Source organism: Octopus bimaculoides, chromosome 7 (genome assembly GCF_001194135.2).
Source record: "Octopus bimaculoides isolate UCB-OBI-ISO-001 chromosome 7, ASM119413v2, whole genome shotgun sequence".
Taxonomy (NCBI): Eukaryota; Metazoa; Mollusca; class Cephalopoda; order Octopoda; family Octopodidae; genus Octopus; species Octopus bimaculoides.
In genome coordinates, this window is record NC_068987.1 from 74,822,978 (window position 1) to 74,828,785 (window position 5,808).

Sequence of the window (5,808 nt, forward strand, 5' to 3'; positions counted from 1 at the left end):
ATATATATATATATATATATATATATATATATATATATATATAATCATTTACACGTTTTATTAGCTCTTAGTGCAGACCCAACGCTATAAACAAGCTAGATGATGAAAATCGAAGATCAAAACGATCGTTACGTAATGTATATGTATTCCAAGCCCACCCTCTGCATCCTATCAAAAGTGTCAAGTGTTGGTGGCTGTATATGATGAGCAGTTGGAGTTGCGTCCCTTCACTGTGATTCATTTCCCTTCAATTGTGAAACCTACATTATTCTGCTTTGTTTTATATTTTCTGTTAATTCTAATTTTTTATGAGTTGAAGAGTTGAAATAAATGTGAAGGAATTAATAGGAGCCAAGTTTGAATCCTCATTAAAGTTTTGGACAGTATCATCATCATCATCGTTTAACATCTGTTTTCCATGTTGGCATAAGTTGGATGGTATGACATAGCTAGGCAGCCAGGAGCTTTCCAGACTCCAATTGTCTGTTGTGGCATGGTTTCTATGGCTGGTTGCTCTTCCTAACACCAACCACTTAACAGTGTGCTGGGTGCTTTTTATGGCCCACCAGCATGGATGCTTTGTATGTGGCACTGGTACTTGAAAGGACAAGCATGTATGTATGGAAGACAATTTTACTGAGCTTGACACATCTTTTCAAGTACAGCAAATTGCCATGCCTTCCAGTCCCTAGTCATTTCCTCAGTTAGGTCCAGTATCTGAAGATTCTTTCTCACCACTTCATCCCACGTCTTCCTGGGTCTACAGCTTTAGCAAATGGTGTGGCGGCTGAAATAAATGTAAAACAAACAGGAAAAGAATTTTTCAATGACTTTAAATTCTTGTTACTAATTAATTTATTCAGTGATATTTTTTTTTTTTTTTTTTTTTTTTTTTTTTGTTATCTTTTCAGAAATATTCATGCAAAATATCATCCTTACCAACCAGATTATTGAACTTCAATTTCTGACTACTGCCATCAACCCTCTCATCCCTGTTATTTAACTTTATCAACCATCACAGAGATTTAACTTCTGCTTAGAGCTGTTTACCAGTCATGTGATAATGACCAAGACCTTCTTGGGCAAAATGGTCAGCATACGGTGGAAGGCACTTATCCTTTGTGCAAGATAGGTTGGAATGTGCATTGAGAAAGGCCAACACATTCAATCTTCAGATGAAGAACTGGGATTGGAGTATTCAACAAAAGTAAAATAAATTCTGGTGGAAGTGTAGTGTTCGATAATAGAACAGCCACTGATAGTGGAGTGTTCAGCAAGGGTACAGCCACAGGTGGTGGGTTATTCGACAACAACGCAGGTAGCAGAGGAGTATTCCCATTGAACAGACAATAGTGGTATGTTCTCCTATCATATACACTCTACAATTGGAGTGTTTCAATAAAAGCATACAGACACCATTTGTGAGTGGACTACTACCCACAGTACAGAGAATGAAAATATATGACAACAATGCAGACATTGCTGGAGGGTTATTATAAGACTAAACTACAGACATTGATGGTGTTAAGGGCATCTGTACAACAAGTAATGCACTGTAAATTCATAGTTTGTATCTTCCTTAACAACAACCACAACAAAATTGGTGCAGTATATCATTGTCATTATCAATATCATTCTCATCCTCATAGTCATTAAAATCATCATCATCATCATCATCATCATATTCTTACCTCTATGAAAAGTCACATAAAAGAACTTACTACGAATGAAACAATTCAAACAACCAATACATGTTGTGGCCTTAAGGCAGAAAGGAACTTCTTTCCAAAACCAAACAATATGACAACAATTTAAAACTGTGCACCACACAGCATCACATTGCACTTTATTGTTATGGGCCACTGGAATTATACAGTGCATTAAAATGCAATCACTATACTTCTACAATATGCTTTAAAGACATCACTATACTATGCAGTGATACAGACATACAACACAACTATAAAATAATGTTACAGTTCATCTCACCACATCATACTACACTATGTGACACTCACCAAACTACATTCATTACAAATTATACTACAGTATCCGAAGCTGTCAAACCTCAATATTTCAACTTCGATTTCACTAATCTACAACAATAAAAACAACTGCAACATCATGTTCCAGAAAGTACCATTGTTCTGCATATAAGAAAAATATCAGATATAGCAGTGCAATATTCGTTGTTGGGTTTCATCTACTAATTTTACCATTATTTATCATCATTCTGGAGAAGATGTAGTAGCAACTGCAAAGCTTTATTTTCATGAGAATTCAACTCTCAAACAATTTCAGGCATTGCAATGCACATGTAAACAATTTCCTTGCTTTTATTTGCCTGTTTAAAGAATTTGTATTTATCAATTCCTTCTGAATTTAATTCTTTTATTTTTTTCCCCCCCACCTCCCTAAGACTGAAGAATAAAAGCAATATTTATTTAAAAAATTATTTTCAACAAACCTTAAAATGGGATGGAGGGAAAGAATTATAGTTGTTCTTTTGTTAATGGGTGGAATAATTTAGATTCTTACTGCAACACTAGACAGATTGCATATGTGTGGTGCTCAAAAGACTTCCTGCTTTCACCTGTCTCACTGCAGTGCAGTTAGCTACAAGGCAACAACATTGCTGCAATTAGCAACTGTTTGCTGCTCTTCTATGTATATATTTATTTATTTGCATCTTGATTTTCTTTGTTTCTTTCGTATGAAATACTGGCTCAACAGTGCGTCTGTTGAAGGGCAAAAGTCAGAAACCGGGGCAGGGGTAGCTGTAAACTCTGACGTTAAGAATGGGGTAACTCAGCTGGTCAGTGACTATAATAATGAACAAAAAGTCCTTTTTAACTAAATATTTGACACTGTCTCTGTGTCACATTTTCTTCGTCATTTCATGTTACCAAAAGGTTGTTTCTGTTGTGTCTTGTTGGCCATGTTGAGGACGATCATGGGGGCTAGCTGAAAGCTGCTTTCTTGCAGATGTTTGATTATCCAGGATGCCAAATAAAACAATGGGTCCAGCTTTGTTCAGATCACTTACATGCACACTCTTGCCCCTCAGATTAGGAGTGGTGCTGATTGGTGAAAATGTTATTGTTTAGCACCAGGTCAGCTCCAGTTGAGCAGACCTACAAGTAAACATGTTCTAGCTGTGACTATTTGGCTTTTCACCTCTTTGTGGTGGTGGAATGATTGGGTATAGTGTATCTAGGACTACATTATCCAATGCATCCATTATTTTTAAGCCACAGGGATGTAATTTAAGAGAAACATCTGACTGGAATTTGTTGCAGGTTTAGCAATTATATAGAGTCATTCTCCCTCTCTTGTTGGCTTGTCTTATTGTAAGAGTATTGGCATAATTACATTAGAATATTAATTCAATTCAATAGAATAGATGCAATTCTTTAAGAATTTGTTTTAAATTTTTCAAGTCCCTTAAGGTGGAGGTATTTACAAAGTATTTGATACACAAAAAGTGCACCTCATCCATGCTTCTTTATTATTTTATATTTTAAACTTTATTTTTCTGCTGTTGCAGTTGCACTGAGGTTTAATGACAGACTAAGATAAACACATATGCAGGCAATTTTTTTTTTTTCTGGGGATTGCATTTGTGTATGCGTGTACATAGTGCACATACACACACACTCACAACATATATATGCACATGCACTCTTACAAACACACCCTATATATATATATAAAACATAAAGTTAAAGTCTGGTGATAGAGTGACCAATGGTTTCGTATCCACGAAGGCTACAGCCGATAGCTTTCGTGGATACGAAACCATTGGTCACTCTATCACCAGACTTAAACTTTGTTTAATACTTACTGCTCTATTCTTTAGAGTGTGTTTCTTTTTCTGATATGTGTTATATTGACAAATATATATATATGTGTGTGTGTGTGTGTGTATATATATATATATATATATATATATATATATATATATACACACACACACACATTTATACATATATGTATATATATATGTATGTGTATGCATCTATATACTTACACACAATATATGTGCTTGGGTATCTGTATAGCTATATATATAAATATTTGGGTGTGTGTGTATGTGGATGTATTATATATTTATAAATATGTACATACATATATGTATCTATAAACACACACACGCACATATCATAAAACTGATATACAATATTGTCATAGATACACACGCAAATACATTGCAGTCATTCATGTATCAATAAACACACATTTATATATGTAAGTGTGTATATAAATTTAAAGATTATTTTTTTATGAATTAAATAGAAAACCATTTTTTTCTGTTTTCTACGGGTATATCATTACATCATCATTTTTGTTAATATTTTATTGATAACCATCATTAATACACATACACATGTGTACTTTATATATGTGTGTGTGTGTATATATATATATATACACACACATGTACACACACACACATATATATAGACTTACACATGTGTTACATATATATGTAGCTTACATGTGTATGTGTGTGTGTGTATATATATATATATATATATATATATATATATATATATATATATATATACATACATACATATATGCATATGTGTGTGTATATACTGGTATATAGTTACCATATTTGGAAGGATTGATCATCGCAGGATTTGTCCTTCTGTTAGGAAGCAAGCTGTCTGCAATGATTGTGTTCCCTGTATAGTGACCATAGTTGTCGAATGTATTGAACAATCTATTTATTTATCTGTAAATATTATAAATATATAAATGATATATTAAAAAAACGAAAATATAAAACATCAAAATTTCTGGAAAATAATGAAAGAAAATGTGAAAATGAAATAAAGATTGTTAAAGAAATAAACTGTCTTTGTTGTTTTTTAAAAATTTATTTCATTTTAAATCTGCTGTTCTTTGCTATTAAAGTTGGGAAGGTATGTTCCAGTACAGTACCTCACGATATTCTGCTGTCCTTTATTGTTGCTTTTTTTTATTTGGCATCCTGAATTCTGATCTCACTATTTGCTCAATACATTTTTTTCTGGTTTTACCACTTGCATCATTTTTCAACCAAATATCCTTCAAATGTTTTTTACATATCCTTCAAAATATATTTTATCCCATCTTTCTATGTACCCTTCCTTGCTTGCATACATGCCATGTGTAAAACTACATCTAGTTGCTTCAAAGTACTGAAACAATGTATTCATATAATGTATCTTCCATTACCCTTAAACATTGCACTCCAGAACCAGCCACTCACTATACTTACTAAACTCTCAATTTCTCTCTACAGATATATGCTCTAATCTTCAAAAACACATTGCAGTGTATCCCATTCTGAAGAAAGGGAATTTCTTTGGCTCTGCCAAGCATCATCCTATTGCACTCAATATTTCTAAGGTGAACATTAGAAGCATCAGTTGTGGTGTGCAAGAGAGACGATTGCGCTGGTATGGACATGTGGTGAGAATGGATGAGGATAGCTGCGTGAAAAAGTGCCACAGTTGAGGGAACCCGTGGAAGAGGTAGGCCCAGGAAGACCTGGGCTGAGGTGGTGAGGCAAGACCTTCGTACATTGGGCCTCACCGAGGCGATGACTACTGACCGAGACCTTTGGAAATGTGCTGTGCGTGAGAAGACCCGGCAAGCCAAGTAAGATCGTTGCCAGTGCCCCTGGACTGGCTCTTGTGCGGGTGGCACATGAGATGCACCATTTTGAGCGTGGCCATTGCCAGTACCGCCTGACTGGCTCCCGTAGGATTTTCGAGTGAGATCGTTGCCAGTGCGGGTGGCACATAAAAGACACCA

At 34.8% G+C, this 5,808-nt stretch overlaps 1 protein-coding gene across 1 annotated transcript in view; it reads left to right on the top strand.

The window, feature by feature from the left end:
* Positions 1-4,861, top strand: part of LOC106878151 (protein patched homolog 1) — a 125,314-nt gene extending 120,453 nt beyond the window's left edge. The window contains exon 30 of the mRNA XM_014927283.2: positions 912-4,861. The gene's annotated coding sequence lies outside the window, so the exon portion shown is untranslated. The remainder of the gene's footprint in view (positions 1-911) is intronic.
* The last annotated feature ends 947 nt before the right edge of the window (positions 4,862-5,808 follow it).